This window comes from Camelus dromedarius, chromosome 17 (assembly GCF_036321535.1).
Source record: "Camelus dromedarius isolate mCamDro1 chromosome 17, mCamDro1.pat, whole genome shotgun sequence".
Classification (NCBI taxonomy): domain Eukaryota; kingdom Metazoa; phylum Chordata; class Mammalia; order Artiodactyla; family Camelidae; genus Camelus; species Camelus dromedarius.
The window spans coordinates 22,312,348-22,340,318 of record NC_087452.1 but is presented as its reverse complement, the minus strand read 5'-3'; the positions used below and the strand labels follow the sequence as shown (position 1 = coordinate 22,340,318).

The 27,971-nt window shown below is 45.3% G+C and overlaps 1 protein-coding gene and 1 non-coding gene across 7 annotated transcripts in view; both read right to left on the bottom strand.

Annotated features, from left to right (window-relative positions):
* The window catches only part of PRICKLE2 (prickle planar cell polarity protein 2), a 313,308-nt gene that overhangs the window by 129,529 nt on the left and 155,808 nt on the right, over window positions 1-27,971 (bottom strand). The window contains exon 1 of one of the 6 annotated variants that reach the window (XM_031470679.2): window positions 24,785-26,560. The exons of the other annotated variants lie outside the window; for them this stretch is intronic. The gene's annotated coding sequence lies outside the window, so the exon portion shown is untranslated. Of the gene's footprint in view, window positions 1-24,784; window positions 26,561-27,971 lie in introns of those variants that run through there. 6 annotated transcript variants of the gene reach the window in all.
* Window positions 2,744-2,815, bottom strand: TRNAA-GGC (transfer RNA alanine (anticodon GGC)). Its single transcript has one exon. It is a non-coding gene; the product is annotated as a tRNA-Ala (tRNA).

Genomic DNA, 27,971 nt, shown 5'->3' with positions numbered 1-27,971 from the left:
CCACGATGGCAGGCTGGAGGCCTGGAGGTGGAATTCCGCCCACCTAAGCGTCTTATTGGGCCCACAGCAGAGGTCAGGAAACTTGATAAAGGGCCAGGCAGTAGATGTGGCAGGCTCTGATGGCCACGTGGTCTCCGTCTCCGTCACAGCTCTTCATCTCTGCTGCTCAAGCCTCACAGCTAACAACCTATAAGCAGATGGGCGTGGCTACATCCCCAAAAAACTTTCTCAAAATAAGGGCTGGGCCAGATTCAGCCTGCCGGTCCTGGTTTGCCAACCCTACATCCACACCACAGCGTCTCTTAGGAAAAATAAAAACAAAAAAAAAAGCTCTCTCTCAGATCTGGCCACTCTGAACTTAAGTTCCCAAGAGCAGTGATCAGCTGGAGCTGAATGGGGCAGCCCTCTTCCCTGAGGACCCGGCCTCTAGTTTCCCACAGTCCCTGCGGATTCTCTCCTAAACACCAGGGCAGAGAGTCAGTTCCCATTTGTCAGCCTGCTCCCTGTCTCCTGTATCTACTTACACAGAAATAAATGTGCATCTGTACATGTACATGTGTGTGTACGTGTGTGTGTACGTGTGTGTGTGTGTCTGTGTGTGTGTGTGTGTGTGTGTGTGTGTGTGTACTTTAACACCCACCAGCTTTCAGGACTTTATATTATAGAGATGCCTTCCCATTCCCACACTGACCCAAATAAATAAATAATATGCACAAGACGATAATGACCTTTTCTTAAAGCAGGAAAAGGGCATATTTAATGTCACCTTCTCAGCAGTCTACCTGGAACCCTGCATTTTCACTTAAGTGACATGAACCCAGTACAGCATTTCTCCAATGACACATTTTTCTCAGGGGCCTTTCCACCAAGGAAATTCCTCCACCTGACCGCCCTCCCTCCTTCCTTAACTTGTGCCCTTTTCCCCACCCTGCCTGCTCCAGAAAAGGCCTCTTGAAAGAAAACTACATAAATCTTCAACTCATCCGAGCGGAATGTTCGCACAGACAATCACAGACATTTTTTTTTGATTGGTTACACAAGTTAATTTTCCATTTACATTGTAGAGCAACAATTTATTCTACAATAAAACTAACCAACCCTGAGAGTCCACTTCAATTGATGCCTTGGCCAGGGGCCAAGATTTCTGGATTTTTTTTGCTTTCACAGACCTGCCTCCTGCATTTGCTCGGGGCCACCCTCACTTTATAGCTGCTTCTCCTTGGGTGCGTTTCACATACTCCATCTCCTGTATGTTTATGACCCTGAACACCAGTCCACGAATGAGTCTGTGGGTCCTGCCAGCATTAACAGTGGAGCCAAGAGCACACCTGGCCCTCTGTAAGAGCACAGGCTGACTGAGATGTTTATACAAGGAAGGGACAATGATGAGAGATGGTCAGAAGGATTAATTGGGCACTTACAGTGTCCCAGTCATCCCAAGACAGGGAATGACCATCCCCATTTGAGGGATGAGAAACATGAGGTCATGCCAATGATGACCCTAAAGAAAGAGAGAAAGTGACAGAACAGGGGTTGGAACTTAGGTCTGTCTTGTACCAACACCAGTGACTCTTAAATACAGAGATGTACTGATATCTACTCGTGTACACAACTCTAGAAATAGGATACCATCCCTCAAGGACAGGCACTTTTTATTTATCCTCTGTGGATGGTGGTAAAGAAGAATTTCTAGGCTGGGCTTAAAGAAGGATTTCTTGACTTTGGCAACATGGACAATTTGTGCCAGATAATTCCTGGCTGTGAGGGTCTATGCCCCGTACTGTACCGGTGCTTTTTAGCTTCCCTGACTTCTATCCACCAGATGCTGGTAGCCCTCCTCTTCCCTGCTGCGGTAAGTAAAAATGTCTCCAGATATTGCCGTATGTCCCCCGGTGCCCCTGCCGGGGACCAGTGGTCCAGAAATCCTACAAATCCTACCTTGCAACAAGTGATGACTGCCTCTTTGGCAGCTATGGAAGGCGGAGGTTAAGAACACAAATTCTGGTATCAAACATGCCCGAGTCAGAATCTCAGCTCCGCCACCTACTAGGTTTGTGGACGAAGAATTATTCCACCTCTGTGAGCCTCTCTGTGTAAGATGGGGACAGATAAGATTCTTCTGTGGACTCAAGGAGAAAATGCAGGTGAAGCCCTTAGCACAGTGCCTGAGAGTAAGAGCACAATGATGTCCGCTGTTATTTTTATGATTAAGAAAAACAGATGTGGGTAGGTGTCAGATTTTATCAGCTCATCTAACAGATATGTAAACTGAGGCTCTGAAATAGGAGGGATTAATTACGATTAGGACCTAGTCCACTTCAAGAAATACACATTTTTGGTCTTTGGACCTGTTGGGCTGTACCCCACAGTCCTCCAAGCCTGAAAAAAGAGCCCGGAGTCAAGGACAGAGACATCAATAGTTTAATGGCTAGGGGGAGCTTATACATCTGAAACAAGGTCCTGGAACAACAGCCCATGATGGCAGACAGCAGACAGGACATGGCAGTAGTCTTCGCTACAGGGGAGCGTGGCAGAAGTGGGCAGAGGGAGGTTACCATTTGGCTCATCAGTTACCAAGGAAACCAGCTGACGGACAGGTCACTCATAGCCCCTCCGGATAACAACTTCCATGGGGCAGATGTCTCCCCTTTGATAAACTATCATAGTGGGGTTTAATCTTTTTTTGGGGGGTAGGGGGATATAATTAGGCTTTTATTTATTTACCTATTTTTTAATTTTTTAATGTAGGTACTGGGAATTGAACCCAGGACCTCGTGCATGCCAAGCACATGCCCTACCACTGAGCTACACCTTCCCCCTGATCTTTCTGATCTAAAGATTAATCGCTAGCTGGCAATGGGGCAAGCATGTATTAGGCTCGCTGATTAAGAGGTAAGCTCAGTCAGGTGAGTAGGATGTAGGTGAGGCAGGGACTGGTCCAGCAGGGGATGTGCGGAGAGCAAGAGAACAGCCATCTTGGATGGCCTGACCATACAACACCCAATGCCTGTAATCACCTCCGCCCCATAAAATTCTATCTTTGAGCCTCCTAGTATGTTATTTCTATACTACGCATGCTCATTCATCTTATAATTGTTAGTATTCCAATTTGTGGCAGCCAAATGATGGAATGGGACAAGTGAAGTCTTTAAATCTACCTACCATACATGTGATGAAGCAGTCTATCAAAGACAAAAGAAGAACAATTAGGAGAAAAAGAAGTGCCACCTTGCATGAAACCACAGCAGTGGCTCAAAGAGACCCTTCCAACATTTGGGAATATTTCGGTGAAATCAACCCTAGTCATGGAGTACTTCACATTGTTTGATTTTGCTCAGTGAACATGTTTGTTCTACCACTCGGTAACCACAGCTAGAAACCACGGGATCTCAGCTCAAGTGGAAAAACACCACCTCGATATGCTCCAATTTGTATACTTAATTGTTCTTTTTCCTCGTAAGGGAAGTTATGAGATGAGTCAGCAGGAAGAGGGAGTCATGTAGTAAGTGAGGCAGTAATTAGTCTCTCACGTGAAAATGTTGGGAAGAATTACCTAGTCATGTTTAGAAGGGAGCTCTCTCTGGCTGAGGTGGACATTTCATTACCCTGGATTTAGTGGACACATGCTGGACATTTTGATGTTGGCCACTGGGTGACAACAATGAAAGAAAAAGGTGATAAGCCTAGAGGATATAAAATGAATGAATGGCTGGTGGGCTGGGGTGTGTGACTGTGTGTGTGTGTGAGACAGAGACAGAGAGAGAGAGAAAAAGAGACAGAGACAGAGAGAATGGGTATATCCATACATGCCTTCAACAAACCGCTATTTAGCATGATCTGAGCCTCATTTGCTCGCCAGGGTTACAGGAAGAATAAAGCAGTCCTTGACTCAAATAGATCACAACTTGATACACAGATATAGAAAACAGAAAGATTGCACTGCATACATACTACACATATATGACTACACTGAGGTTGTCCGTAGACCAACGGTTCTCAACCAAAGTGTCGTGACATATAAAAGGATACCCTGAATCCTTCCAAACTGGGTTGTCCAATTTTGATCAATGACTCTAAATTATTTTTCTTATCAAAGAAGTATACTACAAAATCAACATCCAGCCTAAAGAATGTGGAATTAAGTCATTTAGCCATTTAGATCAATGGGGTGAATTATTAATAATCAGGGGTAAGAAGCATAGGGAAATTTCAAGCCAATCTTCCTGAAAGAAAAATTGTGTGTTCACTGGACAGATGACATTGGAAACTTTTTTTTTTTTCGTTTTCCAAAGCTTGCTTAAAAAAAAAAAAGTTCAATTTTAATCCCCTAAAATGTCCTGCCAAAAATTCTAGTATTTTCAAGTGTTTCGTAACAAAAAGGATTAAATGAGTAGACGAGGAAGAACAGGAAAGCCGCCTCTCAGGGTATACCCGGTTTCTCAAACTGGGGAAAACTGGGAAATAACGGATTAGAAATTTTTGCAGTCAAAGCTGTCTAAGTGCTAGTGGCCCTCACCTCCATCTTTCCACTTTTAAATCGTGCACTCAAAATACCCCGAGACTCATGTTGCACATGTGGATGTAAATACATGCTTCTATTTGGAATCAGAGTCCACACTCATAACAACAGAAGATCTTAAAGAAAATTGAGGACCTCGAAGGGGGGGGGATATGTGTTCAGGTAGACTGTAGGAGGATGCACTGAGCACTTCCGGCATTTTCAACTAGGTAGCTCTAACTGTTTCTCCAACGAGGCCAAGCATTTAAATTGAGAAAGCCATGGGGGAAGATTTCTCTTTTGGTTTCAATGATGATTTCTGAAAAGTTGCAAATTCACTGTAACTGACAGCTGAGCATTCTCCAGCTGAAGATTCTATCATCTGAAACCCAAATGTGGCCTCAGAGCTCTCAGGTACATAAGAAAACAAGGTGAAAGGTCCAGGTATCTAATAACCATGTGTTCTCAACTTGCCTGTAACTCTGGGATTTGTGCAAAGTGATAATTCCCTTTTAAGTGATAGTTCACTAGGACTTTTCCTATTGGTTTTGGGTTCTCCTGAATATCTCTCAAGAACAAAATCCCTCCAGTGATCTGGGGATCCCACTTTGAGGACCCCTGAATTGGACGCTTAAACATGAGAGGTAAAGACATTCACAGCCAGGGCTCTCATTCTCCCATGCTACGCCCAGCCTTCATTTCAATCAAGTTCCTGGTAGAAAGAGCCTTCATAAAGTTCTCAGGTTTCCCTGCCCCTTAATACAGGCAGGCATCCCAGAGAAGGAGGGGTCAAGATCTATCCACGTGGTTCATCCCAGGGCTCATCGATACGTATTCACAGGAAGGTCTTCATGGCTCATTTAAAAACAAAAAACAAAAATTCATATATTCGAGATCACATATTTGAACATCTCATTTTGTAGATGAAAACCCTGACCCTAAAACAGGCCATGTGACTTGTCTAAAGCCACAGTGCTAGCCAGCAGTCACTGGCAGGGCGACATTGAGAATCTGGGATTCCCGATTGGTCAGTTTCCAGTACAGAATCCTTCTCCAGCAGGCCAGGCTCTCTGATCACATGATATATTGTAATTATTTAGATCATATATTTTTTTTCTCATTTGAACAGAAAGCTCCTCAAAGATATAAAATTAAAATACAGTTTAATAATCGCAGGTATTACTATGCATGCATTTTAATGTGCCTAAGATACAAGTGAGTTTTTCTTTCTTTTTGAAGCAGCATCATACTATTTATACCACCTTGCCATTTATTTATAGGCTACAGATTACCTGTAAGCGTCCTGATTTAAAAAGAGTAACTAATGCTCTAAAATGACTATTATCCTCAGGGAATAAAGACATCCTATTCTACAATCTTTTTGTCTTGCATCATATATAACCTGCTGTATCTTACTGATTCAGGCTTTAATTGTAGGTGGATCATTTTGGTTCCACTGTTTAGCTGTGCAAAACTTTGCAGCAATTAGAAGCAAGGCACGAAGTTCTTTCCCTTTACTTACTAAGACATCATTTCAAAAGAAAGAGTGCACAGACTGAATTACTGTAGGTCCTAATTGAAAGTAACTGAGGCCATGACCATGACACAGGAGAAAAGGAACTATCTTCCCCGTCAAGTTTCTTTAGCTACGTGTTGAGCTAGAAAGACTTCATATGAGACAGGCCTTCTGGTGTGGGGTACCACTGAGCTGACAACTCAAATCGATTCTTAATGAAGAAAATTAATTTAATTAGCACTTAGAGCATGGAATTTCATTTTCTAACGGGCCTCAAACACAAGTAGCCGGGGAAAACCATCTGGAGATCAAAGTGACTTTGGGTCTGGACTGGTTTTTCACTGGCCAGTCACCAATGGAGAAAGCAGCTATTCATTCCTTAGTTGGGTCAGGAAAACTGACAGTCTGCACACCCCAATCTGTAAAATTTGAACACCCAACCATCATCTATCAACCTTACGTAACTGAAACTTTACTCACTGAAATTTCTTTTGCAACAGAAAGCGGAACACATAATACTTTTTTTTTTTTAAAGGCAGCCCACCATCTTACCAGATGAAAATTTAAATTCACATTAGAAAGAATTCACTTAACATCAGTTAATCTTCATGAATCACTCCCACTACCATCTTGCTAATGATCTGTCTTGGCAGAACATGGTTTCATCTAACTCCTCTGCCATCTTCCTTCTTCGTTTCAAGGAAAGCATTCAATAATGGGCAAATGGCAAATCATAGGGCAAAAGAGAGAAAAAACAAAAAACCTTGCCACTCAACTCCAAAAGGGAAATTGCCTCTCTTCTTCAATAAATTTCCAATCAGAAAGGACCAGGAAGATGTTAATTAACGTGCAGCCATCGTGGGGATATGGGGACGCCCACACATTCGGTAAACTGCAGGCTAATAATTAAAGTCCGCCGCCACATAAAGAGCAAAAGGTCAACCTCTCTCACTGTCAGGCAGGTGGTGACTTGAATCACAGATCAATCACAATTCACATCAAAGGAGTGAGAGGTGAAGCCAAGGAGACAAATCCAGCTGGAAAACCTTGTTCCTTCACTTGGGTAATGTATCACCTCTTAAAACAAAACAAAACATTACCCCCTCCCACTATTCCATATTGCAAAATGTGGCAAACCTTTTATCCCGATGGACTCTCTTAGGAAAGAGAATCAAAACAGTAACAGGAGACTCCATAGACATCATGATAACACAACCCTGGCTAGAGCAACTGAACTTAAGTGATGCTGAGAAATAAATGAGTGGAGAATTCAACTCTTCAGGGAAATTCTTTTTTGATTCCTTACTCAAAGCAGTCATCTTAGGCTATGATTAAAAGTAAATTCCTCTGATTTACAAATACATGAAACTTCTCCTCAATATGATTTACTACCTTTAAAACGCTGACAGTCTTTCCCCTTTCTATAAAGTAATACAAAAACATTAATAATCCAGGAAAAAAAAATCTAAACAGCAGCTGCATTATTTGGAGTCCTGGTCCTGTCAAATGGAGGCTCAGTGAAAAAGATGATAACTTGCCAACAAACCACACAACTAACCTTTCCTTACTGCACAGCTCAACCCCCAACTGGAGGCAAGTTACACAGTAAATGCCTTGAAGACCACACGGCCCTTTTCCTTGAACCCTACAGCTTATCCATCCTGTTCCACTCCCAGAACAGTCTGTTGTCCAGGTCTGAATCCCCCTGACCCTCTCGGGGGCTGCTTTCCTACCTGCAGTCTTGTACTAAGCATGTTCCTACCACCCAAACTGTTAACGGATGCTCCCTGAAGGCCGAGACCGTTTCGTGGATGCTGACGGGAGCTAGGCACTGTGCACTCGAGAGGCTCTCCACTAGAATGAACGACTCGTGGGGTTTATCAGCTTATGAACTGTGTTCACATGGAGCTCTGAATCCCACATTCCCAGCCCCTGGGTGACCTGGGGCTTTTCCTCATCTATTTTCTGAAAACAGAAACTTAATGATTTGTTCAAGGTGTGAAAACATCTAAGGAGCCAAGGTAGACTTGAAACCGAGATTTCAAATTCTAGGGTTCGATTCTACTTCCCTTCCTTTGCCACCAAAGCAAACCCTGCTTTCTCCTCTCAACCAGTGTCACCGATCAGCAGGTATTATGGACGGCCGTGAGAGCCAGACGGTTACTGGGTCTGCATCACAACATCCTTATGGACCTATAATCTCACGGGGCTATATTGGGTTTGTCAACTATTGATATTCGGGGCTGGATAATTCTTTGGTGTGGGAGGCTGTCCTGTGTCCTGTAGGGTATTTGGCAGTGTCCCTGGCCTCCACCCACTAGTGCCAGTGGCATCCCCTCCTCCAAATTGTGAAATTCAAAATAGTGTCAAGACTTTGACTAGTGCCCGCTGAGTGAGAAGACTGAGAATCACTGGGCTATTTATAGAGAAGCCATGTTTACCTTGCCTGTAGGGGGCACGTGACCCTGACTGACCAACCACAGCGCCCCGCACTGCCCACTCCCGCCCTTGATAGGTCCAGGAGTGTGTACGTCAAAGCAAGGGCCAATCAATACTACGGGTTTGGCAGGGAGGGTACTGATGTAAACACCGGAAGAATGGGAAACCTTCACTCCTGAGGTAACTGCACTCGTGGGTCTGGAGCAGCCAACGGTCATCTCTGGTGGCAGGTAGAAGGAAATGTAGCCAATGCACAGGAGTGCAGACATGAGGGAAGAGAGAGCCACCACGATGTAGTGTAAGAATATTCATCCACAGCGCCTGCAACAAGCCCCACCCCTCAGAATTCCCAGTTCCACCAGCCGATAAATTCCTTCTTGGTTTGTACTGGTTTGACCTGAGATTGAGAACTTTGCAACCCAGAGAGTCCTGATTTACCGTGTGGGTGAGGTCCAACGAGGGCTCCCCCCCGTAGCACAGAGTGAAAACCCACATCCTCTTCCAGGTCAGCAAGGTCTTACCTGCCCGGCATCTCCCCCGTCCCTGCTCACCCACCCTTGCTCCGGCCCCAGGGTCTCCTCCTCGATGCTCCTCGACACACGAGGTGCACTCTGTGTGCTGGTCCCTCTGCCTGGGACACCCCCAGTACCAGCACACCTCACTTCCTCCAAGTCTGTATTCAGTACTCCTCTAGTGCGAACCAAACAGCTGTAAGATCTCCCTTAACATTTCAGTCAAAAGACAGAGTCCATTTTGCACACAAGGCAGAGAAGTACCACGAGTGTCAGAGACGGGGACGTGCTCACAGCTGGGTGTCGGTTTCCCACTGCTGCTCAGCCCCAGTGGTGGGTCTGAAGTTTCCCATTTCTGAGTCTGCATCTGGGCCCCTTCACCCAGACTGGGTTTTCCTTTGCCGAACAGCAACCCAGTTACATTTGCTCATTTTAACCAATGACATTTCACATCTTGAATTCTAGTTTGTCCAATACTCCACAAATATTTACTAAGCTCCTAATACATGTCAGCCTCTGTTCTAGGCTTTGGGGACACATCACTGAGCATGGCAGATGTATTCCTCTGCCCTGCTGTACTGTCTACGGACGGGGGGGTCTCTCGCCACTTTGCACACAGACATGACTTACCGCCTATCTGGTCAGACCTTCCTATGCGTGAACTCACATTTTAATGGAACACACTGGAGACATTCTAGCAAAGTGTTTAAGAATGCATTTGATGAAATAAGGCCATTTGCTGCAACATGGATGGACCTAGAGATTATCATACTAAGTGAAGTGAAGTCAGACAGAGAAAGACAAATACCATATGATATCACTTATGTGTGGAATCTAAAATATGACACAAATGAACATATTTACGAAACAGAAACAGACTCGCAGACATAGAAAACAAACTTATGACTACCAAAGGGGAGAGGAGGTGGGGAGGGATAAATTAGGAGTTTAAGATTAGCAGATACTAACTACTATATATAAAACAGATAAACAACAAGGTCCTACCGTAGAGCACAGGGAACTATACTCAGTATCTTGTAATAAAGCATAATGGAAAAGAATATGAAAAGGAATATATATATATATACACACACATATGTATAACTGTCATTATGCTGTACACCAGAGACTAACGCAGTATTGGAAATCAACTATACTTTAATTTAAAAAAAAAAGAAAGCATTTGAGTCAACCCAATATGGTCTTCAAAAAAAGAAGAGGAAGAGGCTTATCTTGCACCCATGCCAACATCCTTCCCTCACCCCCAATACATGCCTTCCTTTCTTTGGAATCTGGCGGCCCTTATTCAGGCCTGGCTCCACTGATGACCTAGCAACCTTGAACAAATTATTCATTACTGTGAGCTTCTACCTCCTCCTCCCTTGTAAAATCATAGTTTCCTACCTTCGCAGGGTGTTGGGAGGATTACACGAAGTGCTTCATCCAGGAGACTTCACAGAATGAGAAATCTGAGGCAATCAGCATGGGGAGATACTCTGAAGCCAAAAAAGCCCATGGAAATTACCTCCTCCCACCAGCTTTCTCTCCCAGGCAAGTTCATACTTGGTCACCATTAAATATGCCCCACCCACTTCAAGGACAGGCCAGAGAGGTCATTTGGAAGTGTGCCCCCTCCCCACCCATTCGTTGCCTGGATGGAGAAAAATGAGCCTGAGACTGGAAGCCCTTCAGCTGATACAGTAACGGAGCGGTGGGCACGATCCTTAACCTCTTAAGAAGTCGTTTCCTCCAAGGTAGAACTGGTCTAGTGGCTGGTCAGAAGCATTTCTGCAATAATTTTCAACTGGCCTGAGCTTTTCTCTGTGCTTCATGTAACCCTTCCAGGAGGCAGTATGCAAACTGAGGGGAGGTGGTGGCCAGGGTGGGGGGGGTTGCACCAGCACAGGAGTCAGGAAGCTGATGCTCAAGAGTCGGCTTTACATCTTGGCAAGTCTTTGCCTTTCTCTGGGACTCGGTTTTCTCAGGGGTAAAACCTCAGCAGATTAGATCAGGGGTCAGCTTTTAAGTAAGAGAGTAAAGATATTAGCCTTTGAGGGCCAAGGACTCCATACAGTTCCTGTCACAACTATTCAACTCTGTCCCTGCAGTGTAACAGGAGCCATGGGCAGTATATACATGAATGGGCATGGATGTGTTCTAATAAAACTTTATTTACAAAAAAAGGCTGCAGGTGGGATTTGGCCAGAGGGCCATTGTTTGCAAAAAGCCTTGGATTAGGTGATCTCTTTCTGCTACCTTCCAGTTCCAAATGTCCATAATTTAATAATTCAAGATTCACCTCCCATCTAGTCTTAGGGAAAGTTCAAAGCCTAGAAAGTTGAAATTAAAAGTTCAAGAAATAACAGTAACAGCAGCTACCAATTACTAAGTGATTGCTATGTACCAAGAACCCTGCAAATGGCTTGATGTGCATTTATCGCATTTGGTCCTCCCAGCAATTTGTGGAGGCAGATACTATAATTAATCTATTTTATTGGGAAAGAAACTGAGACTTCAGCAGTGTAAGTAAACTCACTGAACACCATAAAAGTGGGAAGTGGCAGAGCTGGGATCCAAACTGTTGTTTGACTCCAAAGTCCTTGCCTCCAACTACTGAATTACGGGGTTATCACAAAGTTGTCCAGAGACCTGCCCCCTACCCCGGCCACTTCACTCCCTCCCCTCCTTACTCTTCCATGAACCTTCCAGAGGTTCCGCGGAGGAACTCTGTTCTTGCATGCCACATAAGTTAAAAGACTGGTCTAAAAATAACACAAGAGTTCACAACGCTAGATGACAAATTGCTTTTTAATGCATAATAATTGACTCCTTGACCAGCTCAAGACCTCGCGGCGGCTGGAGTACCTAGACCAGGCCTTATTTGGAAGGTGACCACGGGACCAGCCCTGGATGCGGTCTGCAGTCTCTCACCCAGGCCAACACAGCCCCTTTTACAGAATTCTTTCAACTAGGATGGAGGGGAAAAAAAAAGAGAAGAAGCAAAGACCTTCATCTTACCCTGGTTTATCACAGTTAAAATAATCAGCAACCAAACTCTCAAGAAACAGTGGCCTTGAAGAAAAAAAAAAAAATCAAAGGGCAACTTGGGACGTGCGTGGGAAAGGCTGGCTGATGTCCCGAGAGGCGTTTCAAGGTGGGGCACCTGCCGATGCTTCACCAGCGCCGGTGTGTCTGACACTCTGCGACTTCATCAGAGTGTCCTCCAGCAACTAGCAATTATTCGTACCCTCCCTTTGGGGCCCCGAGATGGACAGAGGCTTGTGAAAACAGAGGCGTATGCTTCGGGGTGGCCACAGTCCCCTTTCTCTTGCTTGGTGGCAGACAACTGCACTCTCCAGAGAGTTCTGGCGTCCACAGCAGGCACAGAGAACATGTTAACGCAACAATTCAATAAATATTTAATGGTCTTGCCTTAGCCTGCTGATGGGATGAAGCTGGAGCCTCATTACCTACTTTCACCTCCTCTATTATTTATGAACTTTATTCCTTTACACTAACACACAGCCGGGTGGAAACAAACCGAAATCGTGAACACAGTGGAGAGAGGAACACACGATTCGATACCAGGCCACCAACCCTGGTGCAGGTCATCTTCTGGTGAGAGGCTTTGCTTTCGTCCCCCAGGGTGACAGACAAGCCTGCTACACAACCAGACAAGATGCAGCCTCAGGAATTAGGATCAGTTATATTTATGGTGATGGCAACACTCAGAAGATGCACAAGAAGACAGGGGTCCTGAGTCCATTTCTCACCTCCTGATCAACCAGGGAGAGCTACTCTTATGATGGTATATTATACATTTGGCCAACAACAACATTGTACATCAACTCTACTTCCATAAAAAAAATAAACAATAAATTAAAACAAAATAATAAGTTGTCCCAGGAGACTTCATCCTTCCCACCCACATGGCCCTAGTCATTCTTTGAGACCAGCTCAAATGTCACCACCTCTGGGAAGCGTTCCCCACCCCTCCCAAGTCAAAATGAATCATTCCTTCCCTTGTGATCCCACATGCTTGTTGAAAGTGTTATGATAGTTTTTATCTCACAGGGTGACTCAAGTGTAACAGACAGGAATAGTTGACAGGGAAGACTCAAGTCCAGATGCCTGCGTCACCAGCTGTGCGGTCTCGGGCACGTTCCTTAACCTCTCAACGCTGAATTTACTTATCTTTAAAATGGAGGTGACGGTTAGCATCTGCAAATCCCAAACTCCTGATTTATCCCTCCCCCGCCTTCCCCCCAAAAACAAAAAATAAGTTTGCTTTCTATGCCTGTGAGTCTGCTTGTTTCAGAGGTACGTTCGTTTGTGCCATTTGTTGAGATTCTACATATAAGTGATACCGTATGACACTTGTCCTTCTCTTTCTGACTCATTTCCCTTAGTATGACAGTCTCCAGGGCCATTCATGTTGCTGCAAATGGCATCACTTCCTTCTGTTTTATGGCTGAGTAGTATTCCATTGTATATAAATACCAGAACTCCTTCATCTAATCATCTGTTGATGGACATTTAGGTTCCTCCAATGGGATTTGCAAATACTGAATACTGACTACTATATATCACATAGATAAACGACAAGGTCCTACTGTAGAGCACAGGGAACTATATTCAATAACTTATAGTAACCTATAATGGAAAAGCGTATGAAAAAGAACACATATATGTGTATAACTGAATCACTATGCTGTACAACACAATGTTGTAAATCGACTATATTTCAGTAAAGTAAAATCAAATAAATAGGGATGATGACTATTGTGATATTATGGGAGACAAATAATTTCGTACTTAGCAAGCACTCAAATGTTCTCTCTAATACCTAGATACCCATATCTGTATCTGTATCCATATCCGCATCACAGAAATATGCACATGCGTGTACGTATATGTACTCGTATACATAGACACTCATATACGTGCATAAAAATATGAGGTTTCTGATTCCTTCTACATACGTCTGTAGAAGAGAGGTATGTAGAATGTAGCTTACGTAGTATGTGGAAGCAATCTGGAAGTTCATACCTAGCTTCTCACTCAGTAGAAGCTGTTGTGAACCTGGGTGGCCCAATTCTAAGCCATAATAGTGAGTAGGGTCATTTTAAAAGGCCACACACCCAGGCGCTGTTTTCTCTTTCCCACGTCCCTGCTTTCAAGCAGACTGGTAGGGAAAGGGGCTTCCTCTCCGCATGCAGGCCTGAGCCTGTTGGTCACTGCTCTTGTTTACTCGTCTGTGGGACTGGAGAGAAGGTTTGGTAGGATCCCAAGACACATAGTAATGACTAGGGGAAAGCAGGAGGCCCTGTTTCGGCCTCAGCTGCAGCCACATGCCCTGGTCCAGCCCTGAGAGGGCTCCCCACTGAAGGCTGATGGCTGTCATCCTTCCTTATAGGTACCCTGGGAGCATCTTTGGAAGGAGCAAGGGTAAAAATCAGCCACCACCTCTTTCTGGAAATCGTGCACATGTACCTCCCCGCAAGGCCTGAGGACAGACGCAGGGAGAGGGAGAGGAGGCTTTGGGGATGGGCAGACCTGCTTCACACCCTCGTCTGTGAGCACAGGGCCTCAGGGAAGACGTCCACCTCTTCACCGCTCACTCTCTGCCTTAGTTACACGTGGCAGAGAACTCTAGTTACTCGTCCCAGGTCTCTCCTGCCCGCTCATGAGCAGGATTCTAACTGTTCTCTAAGCACGCCCCCAGCTTCAGGAGACGACAGTCCCCAGCCTCTCTGGCAGAGCTGCCTGGTCACGTGACTGGCCAAGGAGATGGTCATGGGATGAGAAGCCTCCTTCAGAAAGAAGAGATGTGTTCGTCTCCCTTTGTGTCTGCGGCCGGGCATGAAACGCAGGGGCAGCAGCTGGGACCACGGAATGACCCCGAGGAAGGAAGCCATCCCCTGAGGTTGGCGGGGCTGGAGAAAAGAAACCTGGGTCACTAGGACACAGCGAAGCGGCCAGAGTGGCCCCATACGGCGCCTCTAAACTTCTCCTACCGGGAGAAAGATAAATGCCTAACTGGGTCATGCCACTGGTGAGTTCTTCTATGCCCTGCACAGCCCAGCTTAACTGTTACCAGTAGGTAAGGCACAGCAATGATGTAAGTAGAACTGCGGCCTGTGGGCCGCATCCAGCCCACATCCAACCCACATCCAGCCCACCACCCGTTTCCGTCTGGCCCCTGAGCTAAGAGTGATTTTGAGAGATGAACGTTTGCCGTCAACCTGATGATAGGAACTGAGAACCCTAATCCCCAGCAGGTTGGAAAAGAATTCCATTCTTCTCAGCGGCAGACCTGTTTCTCAAAAAGTTATACTCAAGTATTATCATTAGGTTTTGAATTTTTTAAATAAAAATTTTGTGGAAATCTGTTTTTTCATCACAAAAGCATCTATGTACTGTCCTTGATTTTGCCTCTTCTCAAAGAATCTAAAATATTCACTGCCTGGCTCTTTATAGAACACATCTGTTAATCTATCATATAGTCATATAGAGAATGCTCAATAAATGACAGCTACTATTATAATTAAATCTCCCAAAGAGCCTGGCACTGAAGTTGCTCAAGTATTTGTTTCTTTTTGTGTGTGTGAGATATTATAATCCCACAGAAAGTATGGCTTCATTCTTTGTTGACTTAAATAGATTAAAAAAAAAAAAATCTTCCCGTCAGCCTCACCCTGCCCAAGCATCTCCACTTTCTTTCCTACTTCTTGGTCGGTCACCAGGCAATTAAAAAATAAACATGAGAGTACAAAGACATTTACAATGTACTGTTTCCTAGGCCTCCCTCCCCATTCCATCTGTCATAGACATATGTCTTTAAGGTCACCTAACCAAAAACAAAGGGACAAAAAGGGTGAGACAAAGGGATATGACAAGCTTGATTTCATTTAGCTCCTTTTGGACTGGTTTGGTAACTGGGCCTAATATCCATCCTACGTGTCCCCAGCTAATTCCAGATTTGACACGTGTAAATTGCCAGACTGGAACAAGTGAACGGAACCCTGGGCAAAGCCACACGTGTGACTCCACCATTCACCACGTGGTAGCAATGCTCTGACCGTGACCAAACTCAAGTTGGGCATCTAGGAAGAGCCTCTCATGGATGTAACACCAGGAACAGCTGAAACATGAGTTCCAACCTTCCCCAACGAAAGGAAAATCGTGTGGCTGAGATAAACCAGCAGCTCCCCACCTCCCTGGGCAAGGGTGCCAAGACTCTGGCTCATGCCCACATCACTCTGCCAGTCTGTGTCGGCCCATTCCTCCACCCGTCTGTCCCCAGTCTTCGGGTGGACACTCTGTCATCTGTAAAGCAGTTTGGGTTGTTCCAAATACCAAGGCTTGGGATTCTGAACTGGGGGTACAGGATGAGTGCAGCAGAGGCCCCCCATGGAGAAAGGGCCGCTTGTGGCCCATTTCATCTCTCCTGAAGGCAGTCAGGGAAGGAAGGGCCTCCTGGGCCCTGGCAGTGGGGGCGTGAGTCAATTTACAGTTGAGGAAACTGAGGTTCTGAAGGGTAAAGAAATAGGCCCTGACCCCTGATTTAAGTTTTTTTTCCTCTTTTTAAAAAACTGAAATATAGTCAATTTACAGGGTTGTGTTAGTCTCTGGTGTACAGTATAGTGATTCATTTACACATACACATGTATATTTTTTCTCAAATTCTTTTCCATTATAGGTGACTGTAAGATACAGAATGTAGTTAGTTCCCTGCGCTATACAGTAGGTCCTTTTTGTTTATCTATCTCATTGCTTCTCCAGATGGCAGGGGTGCAGGGCAGGAAGAGCCCTTGGCAAAGTGAGAGCCTGATCCAGGTCTCCCGACTTTTGAGTCCCTTTGCCTCTGTGTGGTTGAAAAATGTCCCCCTGAAGATACGCCCATGGCCTAAGTCCTGGAACCTGTGAATGCTGCCTTACTGGGGAAAGGGTTCTAGCAGATATAATTAAATTCAGGCTTTTGAAAGGAAATGATGATCCTGGATTATCGGGTGGGTCCCTAAGTGTCACTGCGTCATTGCCCCCATTGGAGATAGGCAGAAGGAGACATGACACGCATGGAGGACATGACAACGCGAAGATGGAGGCGGATACCAGAGTGATGGGGCCACAAACCAAGGAACACCAAGGACTGCTGGCAACCACCAGAAACTGGGAGAGGCAAGGAATGAATTCTCTCCCTGACCCTCCAGAGGGAGTATGGTCCTGCCATCTCCTTGGTTTTCAAACTTCAGAACTCCAGAACTGCGAGAGAATAAATTTCTTTTGCTTTAAGCCACTCGGTTTATGGCAGTTTGGTAAAGCAGCCACGGGAAACAAAGACACTCTCCATTATCTAAACATCATACAGCATCATGTCAACAACGTGCTACAAGACAGCAACAGGTGTCCCTGAGAGGCACACTGGGATCACACAGGTTTGGGAAATAACGTTAGACAGGTTTCCTTATGGTTGGACTTCCCAGGATGTTTGATGTATTTACGGTGCCTTATGTGACTTTGAGAAGGGGATGTAATGCAGAATTTCCCAAACTTGGTTGAAAGGTCCTACCGACCAGTCCTAGGAAGCGCGGCAGTACGTAACATGGAGGAGACCCAGGAGGGGACAAAGGCCTGAGAATTTAAGGGTTATTACTTTGTCAAGTCCATGATTATTTTCATAGCCCTCCAAAACACAGCATAGTACTTAACAGGTCAAGAGCTGGACTGGATGATCCAACAGAAAAAAAAAAATTATAAAAAAATAAAAAGAGAGAGAGCTGGACTGGATGATCTCCATGGGGCCTTCCAAATCTAACAATTTTTAATTCTTCACGCGTAGGACCAGAGATGGGTCCTGCCCATGGCAGACATTGCTAATCAATCACAGCACGGTCCTCTGAGCTCTGAAAGGGTCCCCTAATCCTTCTTAACCAGAGCTCCAGGCAGATAAAGCCTACACACTATTCCTGTCCTAGTAACTTGATAGACAGCCCAAAGATATTAAGCACAGCTTGCGGGTTTTCAGAAATGCCTGTACTATTTTCTTCCTGTCCAGGGAAAGACACTTGCATCCCCACCAACATTTGTTGATTTTTTTTCCCCTCATTTCTAGAACATACAACCCTTTGCTCTGATTTTTAAACACATAAATCCAGCAATGATATTGGGTGAGAGCCTTTGGGAGCAGCAAGGGGAGGAAGTGTGGGGCACCATCTCTCCAGCCTAACCTTTGTTCCCTGGGCAAGATTTTCTCCAACAAATTAAAATATATACGCGTTTACCGCCCTCTGAGTTCCAAAGCCATTCACGGGAGTCTCAGTCGATCTTTTAAAAATCTTTGCATCCCCAGTCAGATCCCAGAGCAGCAGCTGCACCTGATCAGACTTCTCGGCAGGAGAGGTCAGCAGCTCAGAGGCTTCAAAGAAAACCATTAGCCGGGGTACAATTTTAAAAGGTGATGAGACACGAATGCCTCACTCCCACTGCAAGAATACCTCCCTTCAAGGGGCATACAGACCTCCACAAGGGGCAACTCTCAATGACACTGTTTATAAATTAAAAAAAAAAAAAAAATCCCTGAAGGTCAGAAATACTAAGTGCGTGAACGTAGTGAGGTTACCAAGCTTATTAGCCATTCCATCTCACCCAAAGAAAGAGGGAGATGGTGAAAAAAAGAGATTAATAAAAATAATTTTAACATTTGTATTAAGTAACAATTTTCCTGCAGTTGCTACGTCCGACACTGGGCGAGGTAACGCTCAGTCCGCTTCGTGGGCCCCCACCTGGTGGTGTGCACTGAGGATCGAAGTTGAATGGCACAGTTCCCTGCCCTTCAGAGACTAGGAGGGAGAGGCAGATGGTCGTCACATTCAAAAACAGTTGTTTTATATCTTGAGAAGTGCTCTGGACAAAAAGTTACCAGGTGATGGGGCAGAGACAAACGTGGTGTGTGTCGAGTGGGGGGAGGGGGCTGGGGAAGCAAAGCAAGGTAGGAAGTCCCCTTGGCAGAATGACCTACAAGCTAAGGATGTCAATGATGAGATGCTGCCAGCCAGGCAAAGTTCTAAGGGAAGAGCATTCCAAGCACAAAGAGGAGCAAGTGCAAAGGTCCAGGGGCAGGTAGGAACTTGGGTTTGAAGGGCCAGTGTGGCTGGAGCCTGGGAACTAGTCTTTGGTAGGGGGGAGGCATCCTTGCAAAGGCAGACAAGGGCCAGGCTTTGAGAAGGTGGTGGGGCCTCAAAGCTTATGGTAAAGCGTTTGGATTTTGTCCCTATTGTGGTCAGAATTTCAGCTTTAGGAATGCTACGTATTTGGGAAGGTTACTGAATAATCAAGGTGAGTAACAATGGTTGCATGTACTAAAGCTGTGTCTGGAGAGATAGTGAGCAGTGCTCCATTTGGGGTAAACCTCTTTTCTATCTTATTTTTTACTGAGGTGTAATTGACATACAGCAAAATGCACATCTCATGTGTAGAGCCTGAAACATGTCAAACTCACACTCTATCAAGATGGGAACTATTTCCACGCCCGACGAAGTGACCTCAGGCCCCTTTCCAGTTGTTCTTCCCCTCTCCACCATGTCCAACGTGGGATGTACTTTTAGGTAGAGCTCAAAGGACTCACTCCCACCGGACTGGACATGGAAGTGTGTGGAAAAGAGAAAGATCAAAGGTGCCAAAAGTTTGTAGCTCAAACAACAGGGTGGCTGTGAGGTGCCATTTGCTCCCTGGTAAAGGCTGGGGGAGGGGAATAAATCTCCAGCTGTGCTTGGACACATTCAGTTTGAGAAGCTTGTCAAACACCTAATGTATACATGCAAAGAGAGCTGTGTATACAAGTCTAGAGCTCGGGAGAGAGGTCCAGGCTGAAGATGTAAGCCTGGTGGTCACTGCGTGAAGTCACGGACTGGATGAGATCAGCAAGGGAGCAGAGAAAGATGAAAAAGATAAGAGCAAGGAGAAAGAGGACAAAAGCAGCCCGGAAGCAGGTGCAGCAAAGGAGGCTGAGACTAGAGGAAGATGTGGAAGTGGGCTACAAGGAAGCCTGGAGAAGGAAGAGGAAAACCACAGAAGGGAGGGACAGAACGATGCACTAACACGAATGCTCCTGACAGCTGGAAGGCGAGCTCTGGATCTCTTTATTTAACCCTCTCCAAAACTCTGTAGGGTGGGTGCCATTATTATTCCCATTTCACAGAGAAGGAAAGTGAGGTTCCGAGATGCAGGGACTTGTCCAGAGGCACAGTGCTAAATCAACAGTCGAGCCAACATTTTCAAGCGAAGAAGCCTTCCCCACAAGTGTGCTCTGCAGCACCATAACTGGTCAGGTTGCAAACGGGTTCCGGGGTCCCACGAGCACGGAATGTGCAAAGTCAAAGGTAAACAGGTTTCCCTGCTCCAGGGCTCAGAGCCTTTCATATGTCAGGATGAGCTGTGATCCCTCTAAAGGGACACACAGGCTGTCCCGTGTTCCAAAGATACATGGAAACATTTCTTTTTGCTTTCAGAGCCTTTCGCCAAACAGGCGTCCTCTAGAACCTGGTGTGGGAACTGCTGGAAGGTAACAGAATCACGTCTTCAAAATGTGTCTGTCCACAGTGTTTCCACAGACATTATGACCCTGGTACCCAAAGGAGAAAGGGTTGACGTGGACATTCCATTTTCCAGATAATGGCGGCACAGTGCACGAGGTTAAGGGGTTTGTCCTCTATCACAGTCCTGCAGCAATGAAGCAAAATCAATCAGCCCTGGTCCACGAGCCCAGGGGCAAGAGGAATCAGGTCAGGCCAAGGGGGAATCAGACAGGAGGCCTACAGGAGGCACCTCCTTGCCCCTGCCCCTTTGACAACTTTCCCTTGGCATCTGCTTTTGGCAAGAATCTACCTGGCTGGGGAGGAAGGAGCAGTGTATGCAGAAGGTGGAGGAAATGGAGGGGCTCCAGGTGGGCTCAGGTCATGGGCAGGAGGAAAAGGCTTCAACCTTCCTGGCAAGTGAAGTGGGAGGGGTTCACTGGGTCCACATTGTAAAGAGAAGACCCCCACGTGCATAAGCGAGAGCACGTGGACACTCGAGCTGGACAGTCACAGGTTCGGGTCCTTGGCATGGCCACTCAGTAGCTGTGTGACCCGGGGGAGTTAATGAGCCTCTCTGAGCCTACCCTTCCTCATCTGTGAAATAGGGATGATAACAGCATCTACTCCACAGGGTTACCGTGAGGATGGTACACAATGAACAAAAAGCCCAATGTGTCTCAAGATGGAGTCCAGGGTCTCACGTGGGATACTTCTTAGAATTCAGATTTCCAGGTCTGACCACAGACCCAACGAAACAGACTCCCTGAAGGATAGTCTTATGCACAGGCAAGTCTGAGAAGATGGATTAAGACGTGTATTTCATGCTTGGCAAGACTCAGTAAGTTAATAATTATCATTCTATGTTTTGCTATCATCAATTAGAATATGCTAATATGAGACCTCTTCTCCACGCTAGACAGTCCAGTGCTCAAAATGAGAATTTACCTGAAACCCAACTCAACAGATATTTGCTCATCCTCAAAAGCCTAAACAAAGCCTCAATCACTGGAAAAATTAAGGTTTTTGTAATTATGGCAGCCGAGGTGAATGCAAAGCAATCTTTTGTAAATGCTCCCAAGAAATCAAATAGTCATTTTTCTTTTCTTTTCTTTTCTTTTTTTTAAGAAAAAGCAGTACGAAGCAAACTTTCAGAGATGCGATAAGCAATGTCACGTACACACTCCCTGTAGACTGGCACTTTGCCTAGAAAGGTGCTTGGTGAGGAGGGAGACCCTCGTCTGGGTACAATGATTGCTATACACAAGCTGGCTGGTCAAAGTGAAGTGTGAAGCAATTCTCAGAGGCCTCTGGGTTACACTGGCAGGGAAATCATTCCTGAGTTTTCCCAGATCCTGAGTCCCACAGTACCTGCGTCTGTCTGCCTCCATCGCCCTTCCATCTTTCGTAGCTTCTGGAAGATGTCCAGATACAATCTTTGCAAAAAAAAGAGTCTTCCTCTGCTTTTCACACAGAGCAGCAGGATATGAAAAAAGAACATCACCAAAAAAAAAAAAAAAAAAAAAAAAATTCATGGTAATCAAATGCTAAGCATTCCGGAAAAGAATCCCTTGCCATTTAGATTTTGAGGGGAAAAAAAAAGAAAAAAAATCAAGAAACGTTTGGGGTAACATTACATTTAAACTCACAATACAATTTCCATAAAGCTTCGTGATATTCAACTAGGATTACCATTCTGTGTTTTGGTAGCTGAAAAAAATTATTCCCTCTGCTTCCTCTCACTGACATTGGAATATCACACTGAGTCTAGGTTGACCCAGAGCTCTCCTATTTGCTTTTACAGCTAGGAAGTGCTTCATATAACCAGGTACCTTTCAGGAAAAACAGCTCAGGGAACAGAGCATCTCTGAGACTTGGTTTTCTCAAATTATTAAACACTGCAGATCTCTGCAAGCACTACACAAAGCAGCACATTGTGCCCCTCAGTGGTCCCTTACCATCTTTTAATTGCCCATCCTTCACGTTTTTGATGCACTTTTGGGTGAACCCAACACAGAATCACTCTGCCCTCTTTGCAAACAGCTCTACAAAGGCCATAAATGTCACCGCCAAATTGGTGAGTGCTAGTTTAAACCTCTGCATCTCTCCTTCCTCGAGACATCTGTGTCCTGAAGGATAACAATCCGGGCTTAAAGGAAATCTTGGGAAAAGGAGCCAAGAGCTTTTCCTGCTAAGGCTAGTGGGAGGAGGCCAGGGGGAAGTGGACTGGATAAAACTGTCTCAAAAATAAGTTCCATCTTAAACAGCTCTTTTAAAGGAATGAGAGAGTTATTTCAGCTTCTCAAATGGAAGCACAACCCCAGAAAGAAAAAAGAAAAGGCTTGTTGAGGGAGAAGCCTGAAAGCCTGGGAGAGGTTGAGGGTATCATTGCAGAAAGATTGCCTAGTAACAGAGCTTGCTTGTCTTATACCCAAAGCTGTGTAACATCTGAGGCTGATTCAGGAAAATAGTCAAATCTCCTGGTAATTTCCTGCAGACAAGACATTTAATCATCTCCAAGCCTCCACCGCAAAAGAAAAAAAAAAAAAGGCAAAAAACCTAAACCAAATGATTCACACTCTTAAAAATGAATCTGCCTGCACAACAAGAACTGTTTTCTGGGCTTGAAAAGCAGCCACGATTTGTTATTCTAACAAAGTGTTCCCTTCCTCCAAACAGAAATAAAAGTCGCTCAAGGAGGGCTTGAACTGATTTCTGTTCTGCGTTTCTTGAAACTTCCATCCAGTCAACAGTTTGTCCTGGCAGGTTCTCAGAAATCCAGGCAGAGCTGGGTAGTCAGTGACTAAGAACACACGATCATTTTTATAAGCCACCCTCCTCCCAAATTTTTGGCCCCATGGGAAGATATTTTATTGAAGGACGAGCAGAATTAGCTGCACATCCAAACTCTTCACTGCTCAACTCACTTGACACCTTTACCTGAATTGCCCAACGGCTGTGAAGATTTGGTAATTGATGATTTGAAAAAAAGAAAAGGGCACAAAGCCTCCCCAAGTGCTATGTGTTCTGTCTGTACATACAGGGCCGAGTCCTCTTCTCTTATTATTCAACTAGTTACACAAATAAAAACATCTGTTTGCAGAAAGCAGGGAACCCAAAGTATACAAATGATTCACAACACCTAAACAACTAGAAATAAAGGCCAGCCCAGCAAAATGAGGACTGCTAAAAGCCAAAATAATTTGATAGAGGCGGAAATGGAATTTGGCAATCCATGCATCAGACTTCACTCCAATTTTGGAAGGCATTTCTTCCAGCTGCCTCATCAAAAAAAACAAAAAAACAAAACAAAAAAAAACCTCTGACCCTCTGTATCGGGTTTGCAACTGCTTGCTTAGGTACACACAAGCAGGACCAAACTGGGGACAGGGAAGCAGCTGAAATGGCATCTTCTATATAAACCTTACCCCTCCCCCCCTCAATCCCTATGGACTATTTTGGTTTTAAAATTTCCCAGGATACAGCTGCCTAGACACTTCAGATTTGCACGATCCCAGGTCTCTCTAAATCCCAACTCTGCCAGCAGCCAAAGGGGGGACCTTTTCAAACTTGGGAGAGCCAGGTTCCAATGAACCCTTTCCCCATCCCACCCACTCTTTTATGTGAGCTAGGAAGGCCAGGAGAGGGGGGCCTCTCCCCCACTTCCACCCCCAATGCAGAGAGACTAAACAAACAAATTTCAGAGCTGCTTAACTACAGATACCCACCAAGGAGAAGAGCAATGAATTTTTCAAGTTTTAGGAAGACAAGCAATAAAGAGTGTGGGGAAAAATACATAATTTTTTAAAGCAGACCTTCCCGGAGACATTAAACATTTCTGATAGCGCAAGGGAAGTAAGTAGGTCATTAGCCGGACATACGTTTTAAAGATTGAGGGAAATAAATTCTAAGAGCATAAAGACCATTTAAAAAGCAACTTCAGGGAAGTTTAAATGTTTCCTCCCAAGAAGTCCTAGGACAATAACAACACGATCCCTGCCTCGTGATATTGTTACTATTATTGGTTAATAACGTTCGCAAAAGCTGGAAGACGCTCAGATCAAAATGAGCCCAAGGTCCCATTCCCAGAGCTCATGACCTCCCCCGTGTCTGTGTGGCAAGGCGGGTTTCTCCCAGGGGTTACTTTCCCAGTTCAAGGCCCCTTTTTCCAAGAGGGTGGTGAAAACCAGGAGCACGCGCGCCCCGGAGCCCCCTTGGTGCGCCCCGGCCCTGGGGGGCCACTTACCCCGCTCAGCCGCGCATTGCTCGACGCAGCGGCGCCTCCACCGCCGGGAAGGAAGGGGCCGGGGTGGCAGGGGGTGGGGGGGCGCGCAGACCCAGGGGCAGGGGATGCGGCTGCGGCTAAGAAGCCCAGCGGGGCGTCGGCCGCCAACTGCCTGGAGCCAGAGGGGGCCCGGCAGGGGCTCCGCGCAAAGGAGGTGACATTCCCGGGGCGCGCTGGTGGCAGCTGCTCCCCGCGCAGCTCCGGGTCCAGGAAAACCGCTCGGGTCCTGGGGAGAGAAGCTTCAGGCTCTCCAGGCTGCCTCCTGCCTGCTTAAAGGGACGCCTCCCCACCTACTGCTCCGCTTATTGGTGAAAATTCCAAGCTACAGGCCAATCCGAGGCCTGTTCCCAAATTGAGATTTCAGTCAAGGGAGCTACTGCTTTAAAATTAGAAAGGGCTGATGGGGGTGGGGGTGGGGGGCTGTTCAGCTACCTCTCAGAAGCAGAAGGACACAGGAGCTCAGGCCCTTGCACGTGGAGATCCTGAGAGCTGCCAGCGGCTGCAGGAGCAAAACTGTGCTGTGCACTAGAACACACGAGGAAGACGGGACAGGCTGGCCCCTGGCCTTCACGCCTCCCGTCTTACTCATCCCTCAAGGCTACTGCAGTTCATCATGGATTCTGGAGACCCTCTGTTCCTGGGAAGAACCCCCAGCTAGGTACTTCTAAATTCCCCCCATTTGGTACTCATCACGCTGTCACTTTTCTGCATAATCTGTCTCTCCCTTTACTCTGTAAATTCCAACACAGCAGGGATGTTTCCATCCGTCATCATGCTGTATTACTTCCTGCGTGGAACGCTGTGAGCTCTTGGTAAATATTTGTTGACTGAATAAATGAATGAATAAACCCAAAGGGCTGAACAATGATCCATCCTATGTTGGCCGTGACAATACACATGTTAAGGAAGAGGCGGTATTCAAGAGACCAGATGTGGATTTCAGACAAGACTGTGTTCAATCACAGCCTCAGCCCCTTACTAGTTACGTAACCTGTGCCTCAGTTTCCCTGTCTGTAAAGCATGATCATGAAATCTCCCACCTCACAGGGTGGTTGTAAAGATAAATCAGCTCATGTCTGGACTAGGAGATGTACTCAGTCAACAGCTGTAGACTACTGGATAGTCAATAGCTGTTGTTCTTACTAAAATCAAAATACATTCACTGGAGGGTTTGACCACTGGATTGGCTTCCTGGTGAGTACAGTCATTCATGAAACAGATGTGAATTCAGCGCTGACTCAGTGCCAGGCCCCATGCAAGGTGCTGAGGTCGCCAATTCAAAGTGGGTAGTGGTGGTGTGTATTAGGGTTTCCCAGAGATACAGAACCAATGGGATATATACAGATATGCAGAGATTTATTATAGAAATTGGCTCCCATGATTATAGAGATGGAGGAGTCCCATGGTCTGTAGTCAGTCAGTAGGAAACTCAAGAAAGTTGGTGTCGGAATGCAGTCCGAGTGCAAAGGCCTGAAACTGGGGGCCAGTGGTACAAGTCCTGGTCTCCGTCCAGCAGCCAAGAACCAAGAGTGCCAATGTCCAAAGGCAGAAGAATATGGATGTCACAGCTCGAGCAAATTGACCCTTCCTTGTCTTTTTGTTCTATTCAAGTCCTCGAAGGACTGGAAGATGACCACCCACATTGGTGAAGGGGAATCATCTTCAGGAAGTCCACTGATTCAGATGGTAACCCCTTCCTGGTACATCGTCATAGACACACTCAGAAATAATGTTATCAGCTATCTGGGCATCCCTTAGCCCGGTCAAGCTGACACATAAAGTTAACTATCACAGGGTCGGGAAGAGGAGAGAGAACTAAACAAAGAGAATTATGTTAAGTGATAAGCAAAGACTTATGTTCAGGAATGTTTACTGTAGGATTGTTTTCAGTTATTTAGGTGCTCTAAACTAACATCCAATAAAAATGGGGGAAATGGTTAAATAAATATGGGACATCTGTTTCATGGAACACTACACAGTCATGAAAAAGAGGTGGGGCTAAGTGCACTAATAAACAATGAACTGCAAAATACATTGCTAAGTAAAGTACAGAAGGTAAAATATATCACTGCTTGAATACATAAGTCTTCATGATATGTATGCTATATGAGCATTAAATGCTTCTAGGTCCATGCCTAAGAAAATGGTAAAGGTTATTATACTTGGCAAGGTGGTTTCAGAATGAGGCAGGTCTAAGATGGTAAGGAGACTAATATTTCATCATATATCCTTGTACATTACTTGAATATTATACACTGAGCTTGTAATAAGCACCTGGCTCTGGCAAGATGGCAAATGATGACAGCCTGAAAATTCCAACCCTTCAAAAACCCTAGATAAACTAACTAAAATACAACAAAAATTATTTTAAAGATGTAACTGATTCACAATTAAGAAAGGAGAATACCCAGACGGTAGAAATAAAGAGGTAACTAAAAAGAACAATGGGGAGTGTGCAAACGCATGCTGGGGCCATGAGGTAGAGGGGAAGGTGGCTAGGAACAGGGGAACAGTTTATTGGTTCCCTAAGGGCTAGGGTTTGAAGGCCCACCATGCAAGCCTTGGAACAAAGAGAAGCAGGAAGTTGTTAGAGACCCCTGCAGAAAACCAGGAACACTCCATGAGGGCTGCACCTCAATGAACAAATAGTTGAGAAAAACTGTCAACCAACCCGAGGAAGTTTTTCTCTCCACCTGTGTTCTGCAGAAAGGAAAAGTTTAAGTTGAGAATTAAAAATCCTAGGCCTGTGCCTTTCTTGAGAGTGGAGTACAAATAACCAAAGTCAGAATCAGGAAACTCCAACTGAACAATTAATACAAAATTTGGTCCTGCCCGTGATATGCCAAATACACCTCACAGAAGCAAATGAAAAATTGCCCTGGAGAATCAGTTCCCTAACCTGGGCTACAGCTGACCCTGCAACACATGAGCTCCCAATAGTAAATTATAAAACACACAGTCACAAGTCAACAAGTATGAGGATCAGAGGCTCAAGAGTTAGAGGTCGTAAAGGAAAAAGAACATGAAATAAAACTTAAAGTGACTGAATACAATAAAGCTAGAATGAAACTCTAAAAAAAAACCAAGATGCCTATCTCTCCCCATAGATTCATTAAAATTAAGAACTCAGTGGGTAGCTGAAACAGAA